Raw genomic sequence first — 24,796 nt, 5'->3', positions numbered from 1 at the left:
CGATGAAACTTTCAAAATGTGTAACAACTCCAGCGAGCCAGAACCGCAATCAACTATAAATCATTGCTATCTGTCGGCGTATCGGTGAGATAATAAATGGCGGCATACGGACCAACATTCAGTAGTAAAACTGACAAAATGTTGAACAATTACGGTGATTAAGATGAGACTGTTAAATAAATAAATAAATATTACATGGACATTCTTACACACATTGGCTAAATCCCACGGTAAGCTCAAGAAGGCTTGTGTTGTGGGTTAAGACAACGATAAATATAATATACAAATACTTAAATACATAGGAAACATCCATGGCTCAGGAACATATATTATATATGTGCTCATTACCGGGATTCGAACCCAGGACCATCGACATGTTAAGAGACCGGAAAACAACTTTGATTTCTATAAACAGGTGTTTTATGTGAAAATTAAAACAGAAATTGATGGCTAAGTCTATCGGCCTAATTAGAACATTAATCACTATCATCATCATCATCATATCAGCCAGAGGACGTCCACTGCTGGACATAGGCCTCCCCCAAAGAGTGCCACAATGACCGATCTTGCGCCACCCGCATCCAGCGGACTCCCGCGACCTTTACCAGGTCGTCAGTCCACCTTGTATGAGGTCTACCCACGCTGCGCCTTCCGATACGTGGTCGCCACTCAAGAACCTTTCCACCCCAATGGCCATCGGTTCTACTTGCAATGTGCCCCGCCCACTCCACATTAATATACGCAAAAAGAATAGATAGTATAGAGGGGTCCTGTCATTGTAAATTTTGTAGTCACTGTAAATTTACTGCCATCTATCGACACACGACTAAAACTCAAAATGAAAACGTATAGAGTTATCAAAACATGTATATATATGGATAAATGATTTTATTATTTTTATATCATTTTGATCCATGTTCATTCACTGATATCTATGTGTTAAAATTGTTAAATATGAAACGGTGTCGTCACGCCATCTAGCCGAGGATAGGCTAAAGGTGTGTGCGCCATCTATTCGAGAATGACTTTTGCTTCAATTCCGAGGCACGTTTTTTCCTTAGACTTTATTCGTCTTATACGAAGTTACATATGTCTTTGATATACGTAAAAAAATAGCTCTATAGATACGATATGGTTGAAAAGTCACTATTGACACTGACATATCCGATACACAAATTTTGACGTATATTAAAGTTCAAATCAGGCCGTATGATTCACCAAAAGAAATGTAAATTATTTACTGCAATAAAGTTTAGTCAGACCACAAATTGTAATCGTTATTTATTGTTCGCTTAGCCTGTTGAAACCGAGGTTGAAAAGCTACTTAATAAAAGAAATCGTTTAAAACACATATTAACTTACAAAGGTTAAAATAAATTCACCATAGACCCGTCTATAAATGTGAGTTAAAAGGAATATAATTATGCGGCGCGATTCGGGAAATGAATTAGAGATAAGGTACCTTTTGCCGTGGAACGTCACATATCTTTACTATTTCATATATAGTGAATCTCTAATTCATTTCCCGAATCGCCCCGATAGTACAAATACTCGTTCTTTTATTCCCTATGCCCTTGTTGAGCGAGCAACCAAAATTATCCCCATGTATACACGTATACCATATACAGGACGTGCCGAGAGCGCCGCAGGGAGGCTTTTGCGGCAAATTTATGGCCACCGACCGGAAGTCCTGTTCAGGCTCTCACGGGGTGATGCTTTTTATCAATCGCTCCTTTTGAGACCTTGGCTACTTTTGGTATAAATTTGTTATTTATGACATGAGTTAAAAGTATTTATTCGTGCAGAACCCAGTTTCAGCGTAAAAAATATCACACGAGTGTTTTAATGCGTATTTATGTAGAGTTACACACTTACGGCTCGATTCGGAAAATGAATTAGATTTCTACTAGATTTCAACAAGTTACGATATGGATAATTTAAAGATATTTGTAAGATAGATATGTCAAATTTGACGTTTCCGCGATTCTGGAGGTCCTCTTGAACGATTTCGACAAGTTATGACTTAGATATCCAAATCACATCTAGTCGATACCTATCTAATGTAGATCTAATTGATCTCTAAATCGTCTCTAGATCTTGTGATTATCTCGAAAGCCGAATAGGCCTGTTACACTGCTTTATCTACACACATCCGACCGGGTAGTCGCCCTGCTACGGAACGGACGCCTGCTCACGCCACCTTGCGGTCATATCTGTCGTAATAGAAGCGTTTTGATAGATAGTGAACCTTCTATACCTAATACTATTATTAATTATTCTGTGCCAGCACTCCGTTATACTACCGTGATCTGCGAAGCTTGTTCCGGCATTAAGGGCTCATTTAGACGGCGCGCGAACTCGCATGCGAATTTAGTTACATTGCAGACTATTGAGGTTACATCCAATCAGCCGACCAATCAAACACCGCAATGTAATGAAACTCGCATACGAGTTCTCGCACCGTCTACATGAGCCTTGACAATAGGAGGTAATTATCGCCTTATCTAAGTTAGGGATTTATTTAGCGGTCCCACGGGCGGTAATAGTGATATTTATTGCAGTACTATAATTAAAGGTAACCATTAGAACCTCCATTGCAAATGATCGGAGTGTCATAGAAAAATGAAATCACAGATTTTTTATACCACGTCGTTGGCAAACAAGCATACGGCCCGCCTGACAGTAAGCAGTCACCGTATCTATACCCTTTAAAAAGCTGTAGGGTTCCGTACCTCAAAAGGGAAAAGCGGAACCCTTATAGGATCACTCGTGCGTCTGTCTGTCTGTTCACGTTCCACATAAAAAATACATTGTTAAAAATTGAGTAATGTACGGAACCCTTGGGCCTTGGAACGCGAATCCGAATCGCACTTGACCGGTTTTTTGAAGATCCCCATACTGTAGCCCGCCGAGAAAACCTCGGTAGGGCAGGAACCTCATCCCACAGCCAGATTTATTCGTTATTTTTACTTGTTACGACAGTTCTGCTATGTATGTTTAAAATTATTAATATAAGCAATGGCTTTTCAAAATTTTACACTTTAAACGGGGAACTCGAAGTTTTCAAAAGTTAACAAAACTTATAGCTTGTAAAACTTGCAATACGAGCTTAATTTCAAAGGAAACATTCAAGCTTTGCTTCTTTTAAGTATTACAAAGCGAAGTTTAAGAAAAACTATTGTTAGGAAGTTGCAAGGCAAGATCAAAAACAGAGGAAGTCTTTTAAACGCGCGAATTCTTAAGAGCCAACGGGAGTGGTCATTTCTCCATACAAACGCACTCCTCGTTTTCCTCCGTGGTTTTTGAAGCTATGGCAATGGTTTTTTCAACACAGATTAATATTGTCAATATCTGTGTCGGACCGTTTTGCTTTTTTTGATATTTTTGTTTTTTAAGGCGCTAGAGCCCTTCAAAAATGGCCAAAATGGCCTAATTGACTATGCCGCAATGAGAGGCGTGGCATTCAAAACTGATATCAATTAGCCAAAAAAGCAAAACGGTCCGACACAGATAATTTCATAATCATTTGGATTTCCAAATTTGGTTACGATTGGTTAAGTTTTGGAGGAGGAAACAGAGGAGTACGAAACCTCGATTTTTGAGATTTTTACGCAGGATTTTTCGCCTTGTCCTTATCGCACTACTTTTAGGTGCCGCTTCCGTTAGCGAGACGGGTATATTTACCTAGAATATTTAAAACTCAGCTCCTGTTTCGTCTTAAGATAGTCAACTTGAACTGAATGCGGATAGCGAGCAAAATTTTGTAGCTAGCGTCAACCCTAGCTATGTTACGGTTACGGTTACGGAGTATGTTACGGTTATTGCTATACAATTTACATATCATTTTGATACTAACTCGGTAGTGCGCTGCGGCCATAGCGCTGGTGGCCTAGCGGTAAGAGCGTGCGACTATCAATCCGGAGGTCGCGGGTTCAAACCCCGGCTCGTACCAATGAGTTTTTCGGAACTTATCCACGAAATATCATTTGATATTTACTAGTCGCTTTTCGGTGAAGGAAAACATCGTGAGGAACCCTGACTAATCTCAATAAGGCCTAGTTTACCCTCTGGGTTGGCAGGTCAGATGGCAGTCGCTTTCGTAAAAACTAGGGCCTACGCCAATTATTGGGATTAGTTGCCAAGCGGACAACGCGAGGAAGATGATGATTATGAAACTCACTCGGAGTCCGCGCGCCTGATTCATATTTTAATAATATAATACGGTTAAAATTGGTTTTGATGCGATCTTGACCATCGTCTTGGTGATTGGCGTTCGTTTCTGGCAGAACATCAAAGTTTCAAAACTAACTGTAGAAGACAACTTTGATAACTAGGTTCGATTCAAATTGTACTGATCTCAGACATTGCAAATTCTCTATTGAATTTCAATAGACAAGGTTTGTGGCAAGTTAATTATGAGGTCATTTTGGACACGTTCAACCTTACAAAGTTAAATACCATTTAATTGGGATTATGACATGTTTTTTTTGTTTTATTGTTTTTTATTTCATTTTGACTTCTTAATTAATAGCTATATTCATTATAGCACGTAGTTTTCGAGTAGGTAAATGTACATGTAGTAACATAGGTATAGACAGACGGACATGAAGAAACTTGAAGGATTCTTTTTTGCCATTTTGGCTACGGAACCCTGAAAACCAACCATAATAAAAGAGACAAATGTTTTTCTTATTGACTAATAAGAAAAACATTTGTCGTTTTACTCTCAGACACGCATAACCAATATTGTCTACGGAAACAATGTCAAAAGCCAAAATTTAACATTGAATATTAAAAAACATCCAGATATTTGCTTAAATTTTAGACATTTTCACCGCGAAACATGCAAAAAATTTCCGCGTTCAGCGGAGCGCGTTAATTTTTTATGCGTCTATTTTTATTTCGTTGGCGCAGCCCTGGCGATAAAATATTAACACGGAGTAGGGTTGTCGCTATTTATAACGTGATCGATTTTGTAACTTTGTTTTTAGTACGGCAACTTACTCGTAAGTAGGTCGTTGCTGAATAAAGTATAGTTCGAGACGGTGGATTAGTTGGCGTCTTTGCGATTTACACTTCATAGCATTCAAAATGGGATACTGTTTAAAATAGTCCGTGCGGGGTGACCCATTTTTAATTGATTTGAGTGTAGGTATATTTGGCTCGATTCAACCAAAACTTTGCATTGAAAAGCATTTGAGGAATGATTAAGAGGTCTTAAAATTTCACCTTTAAATCGATCTCCTGATTTTGAAACACAATATCCTATTTTAGACACGTTTATTAATTATAGGAAACATTTTTTATCTATCCCTATCATAACAGCAATTTGACATAAATAATATCTTAAATAATTTTTAAACCTGTTCTGGCCTCAACCAGAAAGCCTTACTGCTGTGGCGCAACGACCTGAAGTGCATCTTGGCCTCCAACGCCAAAGACCGCCGTCCAGACTGCGCGATCTTCTCCCATCCGGACTACATGCCCGAGCCATCGGAGTCTGGCGGCTTTCGTTTCAAAAGCAACTAGAAAGACACTTGTATATTTTTATAAAGCCTTTTACTTAATAACTAAACCAACTTTACTTAAAACTCTTCTAAATTTTCCACACAGATGCTTCTGAAAGCCACATTAATGTTATTTAATAAATTTCGCCCAAAAGTAACCTGCTGACTAATCGCTGTGTACTTTTTGAATAAATTTATTCAAATTAACATATGACACGTTCGCGGCTGCGGTAACATGTTACCTAATATATTAACGGTAAAAACAATATTTGTGAAAGAAGGATTCAGTGGAATAGGCGCTTATGTTGTTCATCGTCACATTTGTACTTAAATATCGTTAATAATGATGTAAACGCCAGTTGAACTAAGGCCCATTTTCTCTTAGAACAAGTAGGTTTTTGTTACGTTTTGGTTTTAGAGATGGCCGCCATTTTACCCAAACCCAAGCGTTTGATGGATTGGGACGAACGTTTAGAGAAAAAATGCCATGTTTTTAAAGTTCAGTGAACTGAGGGCCTACCGCGATCCACGTGATGCCTCCCAGTCACACTTACGTACGAATTTACACGTGGGACAGAGAGGCAACGCTTCGAACGGTTCGTGGTAGGCCCTTTGGGGTTGTGAACAAATTTTTAGGGAAGCAACCTTGAGCTTTTGTCGAATGCGCTAATAAATTGATTAACGGCCCGATTCGAAGTTTAAGATACGTCAGTTAATAGATCTAGAAATGATATGGATTAGATATGTCAGTGTCAAATGTGACGTTTCTTAAAACAAAAACGTCACTTTTGTACTTAAATATCGTTAATAATGATGTAAACGCCAGTTGAACTAAGGCCCATTTTCTCTTAGAACAAGTAGGTTTTTGTAGATTTTTAGGTTTTTTTTTTTTAGGTTTAGTTTTAGTTTTGTAGGTAGTTCTATATGGAAACACCCTCCGTGTGGCAGTTGGGCTGCGCCTGGGGGTTCCAATCTGTGCACCGCATAAATGCCACTGTGGGAGTGATGTGGACCAGCTGGGGCGTCATGGTCTGTCTTGCCAGCGAAGCGCGGGGCGATTGTCACGTCACGCCGCGCTCAATGACATTATCCGTCGGTCTCTTGTCACCGTCAACGTGCCAGCGATACTCGAGCCGACCGGTATGGCCCGGGACGATGGCAAGAGACCGGATGGTATGTCGCTGATTCCGTGGAGGATGGGACGAGTGTTAGTGTGGGACGCGACCTGTGTGGACACACTGGCACCGTCTCACCTTCACGGTACCACAAAGAAAGCGGGTGCCGCTGCCGACGCTGCCGAGTCCCTCAAAAGGCGTAAATACGGGGGTCTCGACGATAATTACAAATTTATCCCTTTCGGTGTCGAGACCCTCGGTCCGTGGGGATCGGGAGCTCAGAGTCTTTACAGATTTGTCGAAACGGCTTGTTGAGGTCTCTGGGGACAAAAGAGCTGGCAGCTTCCTCGCTCAACGCATAAGCGTTGCGATCCAGCGAGGAAATGCTGCCAGCATTCTTGGCACTATGCCCCAGGGGCCCTCTCTAGATATATATTTTTAGGTTTTTTTTTTTAGGTTTAGTTTTAGTTTTGTAGGTAGTTCTATATTTTTTTTAGGTATTAGTTTTAGTTTTGTAGGTAGTTTTAATTTTAGGTTACTTTTTATTCTAAGTTTGTTATTAATATTGTAAACAGATTCGTTATAGTTTAGATATCAACTAGTTCTCTTTTGCAGCGCAATTCGGGCAACAAATGTCACTTTTACGTTAGATAGAGTAAGATATCTATTAGATGTGAATTGGATCTCTAAGTCATATCCTGTGGAAATCGTTTAAGAGTATCTCCAGAATTACGCAAATGTCAAATTTGACAGGTTAGACCTTAAACATATCGTTATCGTATCTTGGTGATGTCTAAAAGATATCTAATAGATGTCTATTTCAAAATCCGAATCGGGCCCCTAATATTGTAAGCTCTTTATGATGTACCTTCTTAAATACTCGTATTCATAAACCGCATGTTACGACCAGAATAAAGATAAACTAAGTAGCTTAAAATTTCTATTCTATATTTATCAATAAACTTCATAAAATTTCAGTTATTAATAGTGTGGACTATGTTACAGTCACCTGTAATAATATGTTACACACAGAATACAGAGTCTATTATTAAATCTAAAAATATATTAAGCAATAAATATACATTTATGGCAAAATATATAAATCTCAAAAGTTAATCAACGTTCGTAATTATAAAATTAAAAAATCATCGAAACTACAGATTTTTTCAAAGCGTCTCACAACCCTAATAGTCCTAATACCAATACATTAGGGTTGTCACTTCCAAGTAAACAGTACATAGACAGTAATTGGCCACTCACCGAACCGGCCAATCGGCCATTTTGTCCTTTTTATGGTCTCGTAAAGTTATCTGCAAAAAGGGGATTGAGTGGTTATGACTTTTTATCCCTTTGCGTTCTTTGTTGAGAAGTGAGATCATTTTGTACCTTATGCCGTGGTGATAAGGCGAAAGATGTATACATATATTTGACGTCGACAGTACTTGTAAAGGTACGATTTTGAGGCTAATACGCCTTGGATTGTAAAGGTGCTGTTTTTGTTAGCTTGATTCGATTTGTTTTGAAATTAACTTTTTATGACGCTGGGTTTTCTTTGTTATATTTAGTGCATTATGTATTAAGGGCAGTAATCAAGAATTTACGATCAAGTTTGAATTGAAGCCCGAAGCCAAAGGCGACGACTTAATTAACAGGAGTTCGTAATTCCTGTACCGCCCGTGGCACACTATGTTTTTTTATCATAATTGCGAGGAAAAAAAGAGAAAAAATTACTTCTGCCTAATTTTGGACGTACATGCCCTAGGGCAAAATTTTGGATTTACGAACCGTATCGCCAAGCAAGTGTGATAAAAAAATACATTTCAGGCCTAGGAGTGCTATTGGAAACTCACGAAAAAAATGTGCTAAATATCCTATTTTTAATTGTAGCTACCTAAAATCGTGTGCAGTATGAAACAACCTCAAATAGCCTATATAAGTACTAAGTATCTCAGGAATAGGAACACAGCTAGGTCACCTTTTTGAGTATTCATCGCTAAAGCTTCCTTGAATAGGGGTTCGTTTGCACTGCGCTTTGACGAATGATTTCGACGATTTAAGTTAATGACTGGTTTAGACGCAATTCATGCCGTAATAGTTACTCTTTTGATAATGTAACCGAGTGAATCGAATACCTTGGAATACCCCTGGAATATCAGATAAAGATGACACTATTATATGACACATATACAGCAAATTTCATCGAAATCGTTAGAGCGGTTTCCGAGATGTATTAACACATTCAATACCACTAAGTGCTACGGGTTACGCTCGTAGCGCGTAGCCACGGTTTCGTCGTATGTAGCGCGTAGTCGCTACGAACAGTGTACCCGACAGTCGGGTTCTTGGTGTTGAATGTGTTAAGATAAATACAATACAAACACATAAAATATCATCATCATCATTATTCTTAAGAGCCTAGGTCTTGTCGGTGGAGTAGTCGCCATTCCGTTCTTCTATCTGCCACTGTTTTGAGCTCCTGATACGTCACTACGTTAATTTTCTCTTTGGCCTGGTCAATATATACACAAAATATACAAAGTATTAATATAGCTAAACTGCCATTTTATAGTGTAATGTGTGAATATTTCTAATCTGCCTACTAAACATTTTAAATTTCACTTCGAAAATACGTATAATAATATAGAAACGCTACAAGTTGTTACAAGGACATGTCCACCATAATAACGCCGGCGTCGCGCCGGCGGGCGCCGGCGGGCGCCGTCGAGCATTACCATCGTAAACATCTCTACGTATAGACTATAATATATGACACTTCTATATAATAAACAAACACTGTTATCAATGTTGGAGTACATTAAAAATAATGGTTGGCAATAAGAGCGTGCGACTTTCAATTCGGAGGTCGCGGGTTCAAACCCCGACTCGTACCAATGAGTTTTTCGGAACTTATGTACGAAATATCATTTGATATTTTACCAGTCGCTTTTCGGTGAAGGAAAACATCGTGAGGAAACCGGACTAATCCCAATAAGGCCTAGTTTACCCTCTGGGTTGGAAGGTCAGATGACAGTCGCTTTCGTAGAAACTAGTGCCCACGCCAATTCCAGGGATTTGTCGTCAAGCGGACCCCAGGCTGCCATGAGCCGTGGCAAAATGCCGGGATAACGCGAGGAAGAAGAAGAAGAATAATATGTACCCTTCATAACATTTAGTATAGGTACACAGAGTTAAACCAAGAGAAGTCTGCAACGATTTTGATAGCACACACAGTGCAAGTGTCATTTATACGTCGTAATTTCATAGAAGTTTGACGTTTAAACATTTGCACTGCGTGTGCTATCAAAATCGTTGCAGACTTCTTAATTTTTAAAAACGGAACCCTTATAGTATCACTCGTGCGTCTGTCTGTCTGTCTGACCATTCCCCCCCCCCCCCCCCCCTCCTTTATATCTGAAACTACTGGGTCTAAAATTTTGAAAAAAATACACAAAATAGTACTTTACCTATAGATGACAGGAAAACCTATTAGAAATGTGCAGTCAAGCGTGAGTCGGACTTATGTACGGAACCCTTGGAACGCGAGTCCGACTCGCACTTGACGGGTTTTTTGATAATAAAATGATGACTACGCGAAATTGGGGACGGGTGGCGAAGATAGGTTATTTCAGATTTTATTAACTTTCAAACTCATTTTACGCAGCTCCTTTTAATTCTGAATTCAATAGATATATATTTCTTGGTATAATTGTTGTTTTTATATTTTATTTGGGCGAACTTGGGCACCAACGACGAAGTCAGTGTTTCCCACGGTATATATTTTTCCCAACACTGTTTTTTAATGAATTGCAATATTGATAAACTTTATTAAAAATTAAACCCCTCACCAGGGGTGCGAAACTCCTCCCTTCGGACAAACTCTGCTCCGTTTGGCACAGTAGTGCTCCGGGCAATTATTAGGGCTGACACAACTTGACGTCCCTTTGCGTGCACGACCACAGATAAGATAATGGCTTGAATGAATGAATGAAAACATTTATTTTCCGGCAAATATTGGCCTATAGATAAATACCTTAAAACTAGCATACATATTATTACAAAATATATCTTAAAACTAAAAACACACAATTATGGCTGCGATGCACAACTTGCTTGCTTGAATGCTTGAATTTTGACAACCCTAACTAACCTTATATTAGAAAGGGACAGCATGATTCGACCCTGAACCGCTGTCAAACTTCGGTTTTGTATGAAGTTTCCTTTCTGTACGGTAGCCCTATTATTTATTCTGTGCCCTCACCTACCCAGTAAAAACACACGGTCCCCCCCTCACCTCAAGCCTTACAAACGTATCAAATTCCACATTCCACCGTAAACCGGAATTAAATTACATAGCTCGTAATTGTTCGCGATAAAACAGTTGTAATAATTATGAGCGGGGAATTGTGGTTTGGCTTTTAGGATATTTAATTACACATTTACCATTACCTTAAATTCACGGAAAGACTGACGTCCCGGCAAACGTCAACGGAGATATCAATTAAAACAACACTGAACTACCCGAGCACTCCTCTGCGATCCCAGAATGCCTCTAAAAATAAAAGGCAGGGTCTATAAAACCGCGGTAAGACCTGTAAGTAGTGGTCTATGGCGCAGAATGCTGGCCGACTACCAAGCTACAGCTAAAAAGTACGGAACCCTCGGTGGGCGAGTCCGACTCGCATTTGGCCGGTTTTTATATCAAATTAAGTTGCGATATTTAATTTTAACCTTTTTTTAATCTCCATCCATTAAAGGCCAAATCAAATAAAACCCCAAAATTCTAAGAAACCTAATCTGCCGCCCACGCTCGTAATTAACCACACATCCCGCCATTAACCCGAAATAAAACAATGTAATTATAAAATTCCAGCCGTAAAGGGGTTATAATTGTTCGGGAATTAGAGCGGGGAGAATGAGTCCCAATTCGGGGCCGCGTCTTCTTAACGCTTGCGAGACATAAGCTTAAAGAAACAGTTTAACTTTAAAATTAAAACAAGCGACTGTTGATTTGGCCGAATAACCGACTAATCGGCGATCAGTCGGCTAGAACATAGTTTCGTCTAAGTTCGGTTGCATTAGACAAATAATTTCAATCTCATTGAGTTGAGCAACATAGATTTTTCTTGAGACACCCGTGTTTGGTGAGGTCGACATGTTAAATCACCCACCTATGTACAAGAATGCACATTTAAATGAAAAGAAGAACAGTAAGCTGCAGAGATAACTGAGCCCCTGGAAACAAATTTCTATGCAGAGGGTCAGTTAACTCTGTAATTTACTGTAATATTATGATTGTAATTGTAGCCAACTGTAAAATACCTATTCGGACTACGGCGATATAACTACTAGACTTTTTATTGTAAAACTCTTTTCATATTTTACTGAGTGTTAAAAAAAATTGGCGTCACATATCCGATACTTTGGAAAGCCCTTTCCTTTTTATAAAGCAACTAGAAAAAAAGTTTATAAAAATTATTATTTCAAAGTTTATAAAAACTGTTTTTTTACTAAAAACTGTTATAGTTCACGAAATATAATTTATATCGATTTATGTACCTATTTAGGTAAAGGTACTATGTATTTGTTTGAGAGATCGGTGCATATTTTATTTCGACAACTATACATTTCGTTTCGAAGATAGTCGATTTCGATAATATAATACCAAGACATTTTTAAAGTAATATTTGCCTTCAGATCTAGTAATTTGGCTTGCATTACACACTCGACATTACACTATGGTGCAATAAAAAAGTAATCTCACTTGGTGTGCGAGAATGAATCCGCTAGGTAAAGCTAAGTTTTACGAAGACTATGATATGAGTAGGCATGTAAGTGGTAACATTTGATGTTCTCTTCGGTAGGCAACATAGTATTTATTCTTTCTCCGTAAAATCGAAGCCCGAAATATATAAATATACACGGCCATAACGTCAAAAATATGTGTACACAGCCTTATCGTCTAGACAGATAAAACAGAAAATTTATTAAGTGCTTTTGGCCCTCTTTCCGTATCCATATTTAGACCTTGACTGTTACTATGTTATTTTTATCACGCCCTACTTTTCCCCCTACCAACGTGGCGTTATAAATTTAATATGTCTGAAATGCCATGTTCGCACCTTCTCACGTGGGGGGAGGGGGTGCCCCCTTTTAGGTCATTAGCATAAAAAAGTGGGGCCTCGTTTCATGCATGACGCTACGGGAGGTTAAATGTTACGTTTCAAATGTATGCTTTTGCTACAAGTTTAGTTGTAGGTAGAACTAATTAGTTTTAAGGATGAATACTAGTATTTATTTATCGTATGGCGGTTACGCACTGGTTAAAAAATATGCATATATTACAGGAAGTATTCAAAATTTACAATTATGCGAATATGAAGTATTTGGTGATATGAATGAAATTGAATGGTGAATTTGTGAAAAAGTTGCGCGAAATGGTATTGTTGTTTAAGTGGACATTTTTCAGAATTAAACTTAACACAGCTTTTTTTATTACAGGTAATTGTCGCTAAGTTTCATCGACGGGGCATCAATTTCTATTAAATAGAATGGGTAAAAACCTAAGCTAAACCTATTTTGCCTTAGGTAAGTACTTTTAATCAAAATAATACTGTGAAAGCTGCCGACTATGTTTAGTCCTACAAGTAATACGTAAATAAGTATGAAAACCAATGTTTTATTGGTTTCATATGGGTTTTTTCTCCCATTCATAGTTTTATTTTTCCTCCGAAATGCATCATTCAAATTAAAGTAACACCTAAACGAAAATACTCGAGTTATTTAAGTACCATAGATGAGAGATTTTGAGCTTCGGTAATTTTACTCAAAGGTTAACTGGAAGAGATTCCTCAAAGAGATAAGTTCGCCTTTGTACTTCTTACTAGTTGTGTCATTTTTAATATGGTCTTTTTGTACAATAAAGAGTACATATATAACTACTACAAATTTTGCGATACTATGATAAGTTAAAAGCAATGAGTTAGTTAAAGGTTGAGTGTTTTGTTCTATCGACAAGTTACCATTTGATTGCTAGATGTTTGGCACCTATTAGGTTCATATATTCGACCTACTGACACCTAAAGCTATGTCCCATTTTCTTTATTTACTGTAAAACAATACCACCCAACCCATCCTCTTCCACAGCAAAAATAACACGAGTAACAATCTCATAAACACATACGCATCAAAACATATCGGATTGCTCGAAAACAGCGCCGTAAAAAATACACACACATTCAGTCATTCACGGCCAAACTTATCACTTGAAAAGTTCCCTGAAAGCGCTTTTTCGGCGTTGTCCCGTTGTGTTATTGTGATCACTAGCAGAGTAGGTTTGTTGAAGCATAAGAATCACATGAAAAGGCCGCTCCTTACAAATTAGTTAGAGAGAGTATACATTTTACATACAAAACCAAGAAGTTATGTTAAGAGGGAAAAAAAAACATTAATAGTCTGAGATGAAGAAGTTGTGGGAATAAACCGATAAAAATTATTGTGATATGTGATCCACCGAAGTGGATAAGAGAACCAAAGCTATTTATTGATTTCTCTCTCTATCGTCGCTCATCTCCGCCTCAGTGAAAAGGCAGTCGTAGAACTCCGCGAAAGCTCCGGTTTCCTAGGATAGCGGTGCTGTCATATAGTGGCCGTCTCCATACAAAATTACAAAATACTACTCCATCCATCCATATTTAACCGTATTATTTTGTATGGAGACGGCCGCCATATGACGGCACTGCTATCCTAGGAAAACAGACCTTTTTGTAAGCAATGAGAATACTGCATGTTCGTACCAAAATACAAAGTGCGCCACCGAGCTTTGGGACAGTCATCATTGTCATCAACTAAAAGGATTGTCAGTATTCGAAACCGTTTTTTTTACGGCGATATTTTTTTCTTTGAAGCGAAATTGTGTTTAGTGTGTCGGAACAAGAAGTGCTTTTGTTTTTTTCTTCTCGAAATAGTCTTGAGCTTTATTCTCTTTACTCCCTCCCTCTATCCATCCATATAAAGGTCCATATAAGGTCTATCCGTAATAATGTACGAGTATACTCGTTTCAATTAGGACAGTATTTCGTTCAATTACAAAACAAAAGAAAATCAATTTTACTCTAGAATTGAATTCTAATTCTAATTGCATTTATGTCTACAGTCACTTGCAATAATATGTTACTCTTCGAAGGCCGCAAAAATATGTGACACGCTCTTATGGCTCTACAAATAAGATCGAGTCAGATATTTTTGCGGCCTTCGTTGTGTAACATATTATTGCAGGTAAGTAACTGCGAGTACATATGATGGTCATGGACCCCCAGGCAAATTAGAACGTGCACATACCTATAAAAAGAATATAATCCAACCCGTTCATGTTCTTAACTTTAGTTAGCTCTACAATTGCTAATTCAAGCCTCCCTTTACCTAGGTCTTAGGTCACCTACTTACAAGTAGGCAGAGAACTATGTACGGTTAACCCACTTCCCGCCGAGTGCGAGAGAACTAATGCGCGCGGTAATGCCTTTGACGGCAGTTTGGGGTTAATTGTACACGACCGAGAGAAAGTTCTACAGTAGGTTCATTTGTACAAAGAATATTAGGTATTAACAGATAAGTCAGAAAATGTCTAATGATTTTTTTTATTAAAATGTATAAGGAAATATGAAGAATCAGGAGCGGTACGTCGATTTTAAAATCTATGATTATGAAATTCCTAATGTTTATATAAAACTATCGCTTGCACTGGTTGGTGCACGCGCAATGCACTGCGAGTCATGTCAAGTTCATATCACAAGAATTTTAAAACTGACAATTTTTAAAATCAAAATACCGCTCTTGATTGACTTGTTTTGTACTTTTCAGACATAATTAAGTGACCTATGTTCATAGCTTAAGTGTAAAGCTTTAAAGGGGCCCACTGATTAACAGTCCGCCGGACGGTATCGGCCTGTCAGCTGGAACAAAATTTTGACAGTTCCGAACAACTGACAGGCCGATACCGTCCGGCGGACTGTTAATCAGTGGGCCTCTTTCCAACATACAACACGTAGTTCTAATACCAATAAAATATATTTTTAAATACCTACACACATCTTTAGGTGTTTAAATAAAAGTAAACAAAATCTACCCTCAAATGGCTCCTGCCAGTTGAGGACAGATGAAAACATTAAATGATCAAATAATGTAGGTTAAAGTCAGGTCGTTCAGTGACTGGTCCAGGCGGTTTTGTATTTGGTCGGTTAGCCAATCAATGTTATAACTACCCGAAAATATACAAATTGTTTGTTTTCTGTTATTTAAATACCCAAAGATATAGACTATAAAAGCTGTCCTACTGCCCCTGGCCAGTTGCTCCGCGACCTAAATGCACTAGCAGTAATGACGTCACTTAGTTGCGCCTTTCATTTGTTAAGGGCTGCACCTCCTCGATATGACTCTGTTGCACTCCATTAATGTCCGTCAGGTCCGTATAAAAGTATTTGATGAGAACTATTTAACCACGTTTATATTTATTTTCACACTATACTTGGATGGTGTTTAGCAAAAGTAAGTCATCCCACATCCGTTTTGCAATAAAATGTCAACTTTAAGCGTCAATTTTTTGAGTTGACATCTTATTGAAAAATTAATGTGGGTTGACACATTATTGCTTATCAGCATCCACTTATTCTGTATCTTTAGGTATTTAAATAAAAGTAAACAAATAATTTGTAAAATTTCGGGTAGTTATAAAATTTATTGGTTATCCAACCGAATACAAAACCGCCTGGATCTGTTACAGAACGACCTGACTTTAACCTACACTATTTGATCATGTAATGTTTTCATCTACCCTCAGGTGGCTTAAGGAGCCATTTGAAGGTATATTTTGTTTACTTTTATTTAAATACCTAAAGATACAGACTATAGCTTCTGCCCGTGACTTCGTCTGCGTGGAATGATGATGATTGATAAAATCTACCCTATGTCATAATTATCCCGGACCTCAATTTATTAATATCAAATTTCATCTATCAATCGGTTCAGCGGTTTAAGCGTAAAGACATAACAGACAGACATACAGATATAATTGCTCTCACATGTATAATATTAATATTAGTTACAATTTGATAAGTCCAATGTTTCTTATTAGTTTACGTTGTTTGTGCATGTTACAGTCGCCATCAGATACATCGGAGCAGCCGAGGCGCTCACAAATATCTGAACACACCTTTATTGTCAAAGCGTTAAGCTAAATTTACTTAGCGCCACTTGCACCATCCCACAAACCCAGTGTTAACCGGTTAAACCGTTAACACAATGTCAAAGTGTACTGGTAACCATGGTAACTGCAGGCTTAACAGGTTAACCCCGGGTTAGTGGGATGGTGCGATTGGAATCAACAGTAAAAATCCAATAAAAGTGCAAATTTCTGTGATGGATCACAATGTCGGGCGGAGATAACAGCGCTGATTTATTGTGACGCTACACTGATACATTCCGAATTCTAAATCAACTTTGGCCGCTTTCGGGTCCATATACTTTGTAGAATTGAAATGTGACACATTATTTCATAATATCTCTACCTATCTTAGGTAAGATGTTTTGAAAAAAAAAACTACATTGTGCCAGATGGGACCACTTTAAAAAACAGAACTTGAGCCGTACTAAGTTCCAAGTAGCTTATTGGTCCTAACTCGTACCAATAACCTACGGCTGCACATATACGTGTAAGTAATATAACACATCTCAAGGGCGATCTCTTTCTGCTTATGATGATGAACTGTCAGTGTCAAAAGTGCCGCAGGGACTGTTGCCAACTACCCTCAAACAGACGAGTTTCAGTTTCAAACGCTTGTAAATGGCTGTTTAACATTTGTCTGTAATATATGAAAGGGTAAAAAAGGGCTGAAATTGACTGCTTTTTGATGAGCGAAAGTTTCCTCGTCCTATCTTATGTGACGGAAAAATTGAAAAACTTAACGTGATTGGTTCTTCTTTCCGTAGAAAAAACTCGTCATATTACAGTTGGCTTAAAAATGTAGCGTAAACCTTTTTTTTTAAGTTTTCTGACTCAAATTCTTGTAGGATTTTTGCATGTTTTCAAGAACAATCAAAGAATTTAATTTATACCCATTTCGTACCTTGTCACAGTGACAATCAATATGAAAGTCGCTAGAGACCTCATACTATTGTCACTGTGGCAAGGTACAAAATGGGTCGGTAATTAAATTCTTTGAATGTACATATAACTTACAATTTAGTTTTATTTATTTATTTAATATATTTATTTCGGATAACAAGATCCATACATTTTAATAGTTACATTACATATATAAATAGCTAATACAATAAATTAAATTAAATAAAACGAATTCTTAAAGTACTTAACTAAATTTGCCCAACAGCACCTCTATGGTCCATGTGCATAGAGTTCCATTTGCGCACTATTGGACACTGTAAATTGTCTATAACAGTGTTCAGAAGGCTGCTGGGGCTGTCCCTAACACGGCGCATCAGGGAGGCCACTCTCTTGCGCATTATGGCTTGGAAGCCATCCACGCGCGCTTCGGCAAACATCCCCGACGCACTGCAAAATCGCAATTTTGAGTGAAATGTAATAAAAACACTTTTTGAAGTACTTTTCTACTTAACTAAAGAAATCTAGTTTATTTACTTAACGCGAAGCTCTAAAATAAAACATTATGGCTTGAACAATAACATGACCTCTTTATACACACTCGGTGGTCACAATATCGCAATGTGATAGACAGAACCACTTTCTGCACAATAACGTACTAGTAATGGACACTCTAGGCATATTCGGTGTTTGAAAATCTCAACTCGATTTATATATTAATTTTTTTATTGATCATATAGGCCAGTTGTACCAACCGCATTTGACAGACTGATCAACGTCACTTAGCAGAGAACTATGAAAATGGTCATACAATAAAATTTAGTGAACGCTTGTAACGATGACAGACGGTTTGGTGCAACCGGCTCTAAATAACACAACATTTTACATTACAGTATAAAACCAAGGCACTGTGAAACTACAAAATAAAAGAAAAGACAAAGAAAAACAATAAAAATGAAATTAACTAAACATTGGATTTGGGAGACGACGTAACAGCGTGGCTCCGTAGCGTCGTCTGACTCGGCGTAGGGTTCAGCGTATATAATATGTTTGTCTTGATATAGGAGGCAAACGAGTAGACAAATTGCCTGGTGGTAAGCTATTACCGTAACCCATGGACACCTGCAACACCAGACCTGCTAGCATAAGTTGCGTTCTCGCGCGAGTACATACTTGAAGTCGCGCGCGAGAACGCTCATATAACACTTTAAACTCTCGCGTTTTGTACACATATTTAATTAGTCAAACGGGTAGTTTGTGTAATTATTTAAATAAACGCAAGTCACATTTTTATCGCTTGTCACCATGCCTGTCTCGAACTAATTAAGTATGTAGGTGCGAAAGTGAGGAGCATAGTGACAGGCGATAAAAATGGAATGTTGCGCCCGAAGGTCAGGTTTGCAAGTGTGTTGTCGGTTTGCCTGTGCGAGACAAGGAAATGTGATCTACTCTACTCTACTCTTTTAATTGGTTTCTGATGTATTGTAAAGGAATGAGTTCCAAAAAGCGGTCTACGTTTTTCCAATCAAGTCAACATCCCTATAAAAGTGCGAGTGAGACGCGGTACGAGTCGTGGCAAGTTCATATCTTCTTCTACCTAGCGTTATCCCGGCCTTTGCCAGGGTCCGCTTTCCTACTTGCTTTCCTCCAATTTGCGCGATCCTGGGCGTCGTCTCGTGTGAGCCCGTTCACGCTCATATCTGCTTTCACGACATGGCAAGTTCATATCATATGAACAAAATTAAACACCGATTTTGAATAGTTCGAATTGTCCTCCAGGGCACTAAAACTTTATGACTCTCTAACCATTGCTGGTATATGTTACAGTTTGCTGAGAGATTTTTGATATAAGTATACGCTTAACCATGAAAGGGGCTTAGTGATATTGATATGGTTGGTGGTAAAATAAAGATTATTGGTAATAGCCATAGTGAAATATAGTAAGATTAGTGTAGTAGTATTTTTTTCTCTATGTTATAGCTTATAGTTTAGAAGTTCTAAGCTACTGAGTGAATGTAGTGCTATTTTGCTGAAATTTCAGAGCACCCATGATACGGGAAATAAGATCCATATAAATTATAATTGTATGTCCCTATCTGTCATCTTGACATTTGTGTTTGTAGAATTGAGACGAACTGCCGTATTCGAACTTCAAGATATTCACAAGAGACGACACGTACTAGATCCATTCTAGATACGTTATACGCTGATTTAAACTTTCACGATTATTAAACATTATCATATTATCAAACTACACAATGGGACCTTATCGCGTATTTAAGTTTTAAGATTTATAGGACAGATAGGATTTATTTTTAGGACGGCGTTGTCCCCGTGGTCTCGGAGAAGACTCCGAGACCACGGGGACAACGCCGTCCTCGAAACGTCGGAGGTAAATCTTAAAACTTAAATACGCGATTAAGTCCCGTTGTGTAGTTTGATAATGTAGATACGTTATAGTTTAGATATCAACTAGTTCTCTTTTGCAGCGCAATTCGGGCAACCAATGTCACTTTTACGTTAGATAGCGTAAGATATCTGAGGAAATCGTTCAAGAGTATCTCCAGAATCGCGCAAATGTCAAATTAGATCTTAAACATATCGTTATCGTATCTTGGTGATGTCTAAAAGATGTCTAATAGATGTCTATTTCAAAATCTGAATCGGGCCCGAAGTTTAACCGAGGTTTGTTATATTATAATATAAATCATTGCAGATTTGTCTGAGGCGTCATTTATTTATTTATTTAAACTTTATTGCACAATAAATATAAGTACAAATGGCGGACTTAATACCTTAATGCATTCTCTACCAGTTAACCATAGGGCGAAACAGAGATTCTCGATCGTGGGTGCAGTGATATTTAAGAAAACAGTAACTAAATTCATTCGTTATTCGTCATCATCATCTTCCTCGCGTTGTCCCGGCATTTTGCCACGGCTAATGGGAGTCTGGGGTCCGCTTGGCAACCAATCGCAAGAATTGGCGTAGGCACTAGTTTTTACCAAAGCGACTGCCATCTGACCTTCCAACCCAGAGAGTAAACTAGGCCTTATTGGGATTAGTCCGGTCTGAGGCGTATACTTGCTAAACTACAAGAATGACAGAAATGCCTTTACTCTGGCTCGCTTGGACGTCACTCGACGTGACAATTACGAGTAATCGAATCGCGCCCCGGCGGGACGGGTACCGGTTTTGACTGTACCACCAATTTGGCTTTTGACACACAAATATACATAATTGAATAGTAGCACTGTTTATTGATTGTATGACAGAAAAAAAAATCTTCAAGATTATTATTTGTAAATACTAATACCTAATGATGAAAATTGTACCTAAACAAAAATTTGATTAACACATTCAATACCACTAAGTGCTACGGGTTACGCTCGTAGCGCGTAGCCACGGTTTCGTCGTATGTAGCGCGTAGTCGCTACGAACAGTGTACCCGACAGTCGGGTTCTTGGTGTTGAATGTGTTAACAGCGCGAGCTTTTCGATCGAAGAAACTGGACTAATCCCAATAGAGCCAAATTTATTCTAGGTAGAAACCTTGAAGAAATTAGGCTGTACTTACTACTGCTGTCAGGTACTGTGTACTATGCAATGGCAGTACCTTTCGTAAAAAAAAAAAAATTGGCCAAGTGCGAGTCCGACTCGCCCACGAAGGGTTCCGTACCATTATCTATAAAAACGGTCACCCATCCAAGTACTTAAGTCCCAGAGCCCCTCTTAAGTCTTTATTTTATTCTGTTTTTAGTATTTGTTGTTATAGCGGCAACGGAAATACATCATCTGTGAAAATTTCAGCTGTCTAGCTATCACAGATCACGAGACACAGCCTGGTGACAGGCGGACGGACGGACGGACGGACGGACAGCGGAGTCTTAGTAATAGGGTCCCGTTTTACCCTTTGGGTACGGAACCCTAAAAACCGTACGTGGCTAAGTTGCTTGGGATAAGTAAAGTTATAGCGCCGTAGATAAGGATAACATATTGCCCATTGGTTGACTGGTAGAGAATGCCATTAATGAATGAGATGGGCATTAAGCCCGCCATTTGTACTATCATGTGATGTGCAATAAAGATTGAATCTAATACCTTCAAAACGAGCAATTCTTGTTTATTTATATGTATAGGTATATTTTTTCAGGATCAGAATCTTGGGAATCTCGGAAACTGCTCTAACGATTTCGATGAAATTTGCTATATGGGGGTTTTCGGGGTTGATAACTCGATCTAGGTAGGTTTTATCTCTGGGAAAACTTGCATTTTTGAGTTTTTATATGTTTTCCGAGCAAAGCAGCTGGGTCTCCCAGATATTAAATAATACGAGGAAACAAACAAATTGTTATTAGATGAAACAATTTCGTCTGGCCCCAGTATTTGTCTCAGAATCCATACTAATATTATAAAGGCGAAAGTGTGTCTGTCTGTCTATCTGTCTGTTACCTCTTCACGCTTTTAAGCCGCTAAACCGATTTGTTTAAAAAATTGGTACAGAGATAGTTTGAGTCCCGGGGAAGGACATAGGATAGTTTTTATGTCGGAAATCAACCCTGAAGAGAGTGCAAAGGGGGGTGGAATTGAAAGAGTTAAAGCTGTCACTAATTCCACGCAGACGAAATCGCGGGCAAAAGCTAGTCATCAATAAACATACGAGGAAATAGAATAACCTAAGTTTATCTGCCAAAGATACCTTGTTATTCACGCTGTGTAGGTACTCGTATGTTATTATAGAAGATTGTTATCAGTAGATTATGCGTGTGTGCAATCAAGCGTGCGGCAATCAGGAATGCCTTTGATGCAAAGGGAAACGGGCGTTCGTATCGGTTACATAATCTGTGTTGTTCCGATCTTGGTACCGAACGAACGAGTTCATCGCTCGGGCAAACCAGGAAGCATACCGCAAAAACCGAAACCCGCAAACTGCCTTTATTCTCATTAGACATAATTAGACGGAGAAAAATGCCCGCAATTGACTAACTTCGATTTTTGCGGTTATAGCCCAGCATGCAGAGTCACAATGTATTTTTTCTACTCGTCGACTGTAATTCTTGAATTAAGATTTCTTATACCAAACTGCAATTGGGTATTTTTAATGTATGGACTCCCAACTCAACTATAATATTCATATCGATACAGTTTAGTCAACTATAATGAAATTGACCAATCACAGCTCGCCGCGATCAAGAGGACGAAACAAAACCATAGCTCAAAATAATTATTCATTTTAGGTTGTATAGTAGAAACAATTGCTTCATAAGTCAGAAACGCGCATGTGACACCCTTAATATAACAACATCCATAGACTACGAAAACCACTTAGCGTTGCGTGTTAGTCTCCATAGGCTACGGTGGCCGAAATCGAGAAAACAACTGTCTAAAAATTGAATTTAGCGCGGAGCAAGGGCCTCATGAGTTACGAGAAGGAGTCGTTGACCAGCCCGCCGGGCCGAGCCAGCCGGGGCGCGTACCAGTATGAAGGTATCGCGGCTGTTCGCGTAAATCGCGTATCTTAGCTTTTGGTTTGGTTTGTTTGTATGATTCTACTAGTTTAAAGTATTATTTTTGTTGACGCGTAGAAAAAGTATTGTATACAATAGTGATATAATCAAGCTTTTCAATCTCGTACCTTACTTAGACAACTCAGCAAGCTTCGTTGTCTAAACACGGTACTCGACTGAAAAGCTCTCTATTATATCACGATTGTATAAAATACTAGTTACATTGGACTAAACATTAGTACTAATTTTTATTCTTCATTCATTTTACATCTAAGATTAGGTTATTTATAATAATATAATGAATATCGTTGACATCACCATCCCCCATGGTGAGAATCTCGTGAAAGCCGAGAAGGACAAATCCAGTAAGTACCTAGACTTGGCTCACGAGATAACCGCCATGTGGGATGTTAATTCGACGATCATTGTCCCGATAGTCGTTTCAATGAACGGTCTAATAGCGAAGAGTCTCGACCAACATCTTGAGAGACTCTCGCTAGGTGATTGGATCAATCGTCGGCAGCGGGGCAAGGCCCAAGCTGCTGGTGGTCAGGGCCGCAGAGAGAAGAACTGACGTAGTATACGCGCCGAGTCCAAAAGATTACCACCTTTTGTATCTGATCCTTGATCCAGCGAGAGTCTCTCTAGGTGTTGGTCGACGCTCTTCGCAATGAAACCGTTCGCTGTTGAAAAATGATCGTAGAGTCAACATCCCACATGGCGGTAATATCGTGAGCCAAGTCTAGGAAGTACTTATACTATTTATTAGTAAGTAGGTACCTATTTATAATTGAGTTATTTAATAATTTTCATTCGTGCCTACCTACACCTACCTACGCCTCCAGAATCTCGCGAACTAAATTGACAGGTCAATGTGCACAAATGATACCACACTTTGGCCAGTGCTGTGCATATCGATATTTTCAAAAAAGTTTGAATTAGAGAATATCGCGAGAATTCACCGCTAAGGGGCGCTACTGTTGCGCGGTCAATTAAAATGTATCTTTAAGTAATTTAAGTTTTACAAATGTTACTTGGTATTTCGAAAATTGTGCAATTTTATAGTAATAGAGACAAGAGACCAGTTAAATAAATATTATATTTTATTTATTTTGTTTTATTTGTTAGGAAAACTTACAGCTAGAGTAACAAAATCACTGTTCCGATGTTATCACCTAACTTGTAGGTGATAACATCGGAACAGTGGTTTTGGCTCAAAGTACAATAAAAAGGCCGGCCCAGACGGGGAAATATTTCGTACAATAATTTCTCATTTAATTTGTGTCATCTACCGGCCACATGTATAAAATTAAATCTCTTGAAAAATAAACAAGTTGCCCCCAAACCTGCATACTAACATTGAAATTTGTCAGTTTCGCATCCGCACCTCCTGATTTGATCGGTAACGTCACAATCTTACAATCGAATGAACCACTTTTCTCGTCACATTCATATAAATAGAAATCGTTTGTGCCCCTAAATAATTATTACATGGGTAGTAAGTGCAATAACTTACTTATCGATATCATTTTATCGACATATACCCGTGACTATT

At 38.5% G+C, this 24,796-nt stretch overlaps 2 long non-coding RNA genes across 2 annotated transcripts in view; one reads left to right on the top strand and one right to left on the bottom strand.

The window, feature by feature from the left end:
* LOC134801195 (uncharacterized) overlaps positions 1-24,796 on the bottom strand; it is a 234,615-nt gene that overhangs the window by 77,578 nt on the left and 132,241 nt on the right. The gene's annotated exons all lie outside the window — the stretch shown is intronic.
* On the top strand, positions 6,438-6,771 carry LOC134801220 (uncharacterized). Its single transcript, XR_010145649.1, has 2 exons — positions 6,438-6,684; positions 6,720-6,771. It is a non-coding gene; the product is annotated as an uncharacterized LOC134801220 (long non-coding RNA).

This window comes from Cydia splendana, chromosome 21 (assembly GCF_910591565.1).
Source record: "Cydia splendana chromosome 21, ilCydSple1.2, whole genome shotgun sequence".
Taxonomy (NCBI): domain Eukaryota; kingdom Metazoa; phylum Arthropoda; class Insecta; order Lepidoptera; family Tortricidae; genus Cydia; species Cydia splendana.
This window is presented reverse-complemented; position numbering and strand designations above follow the sequence as displayed.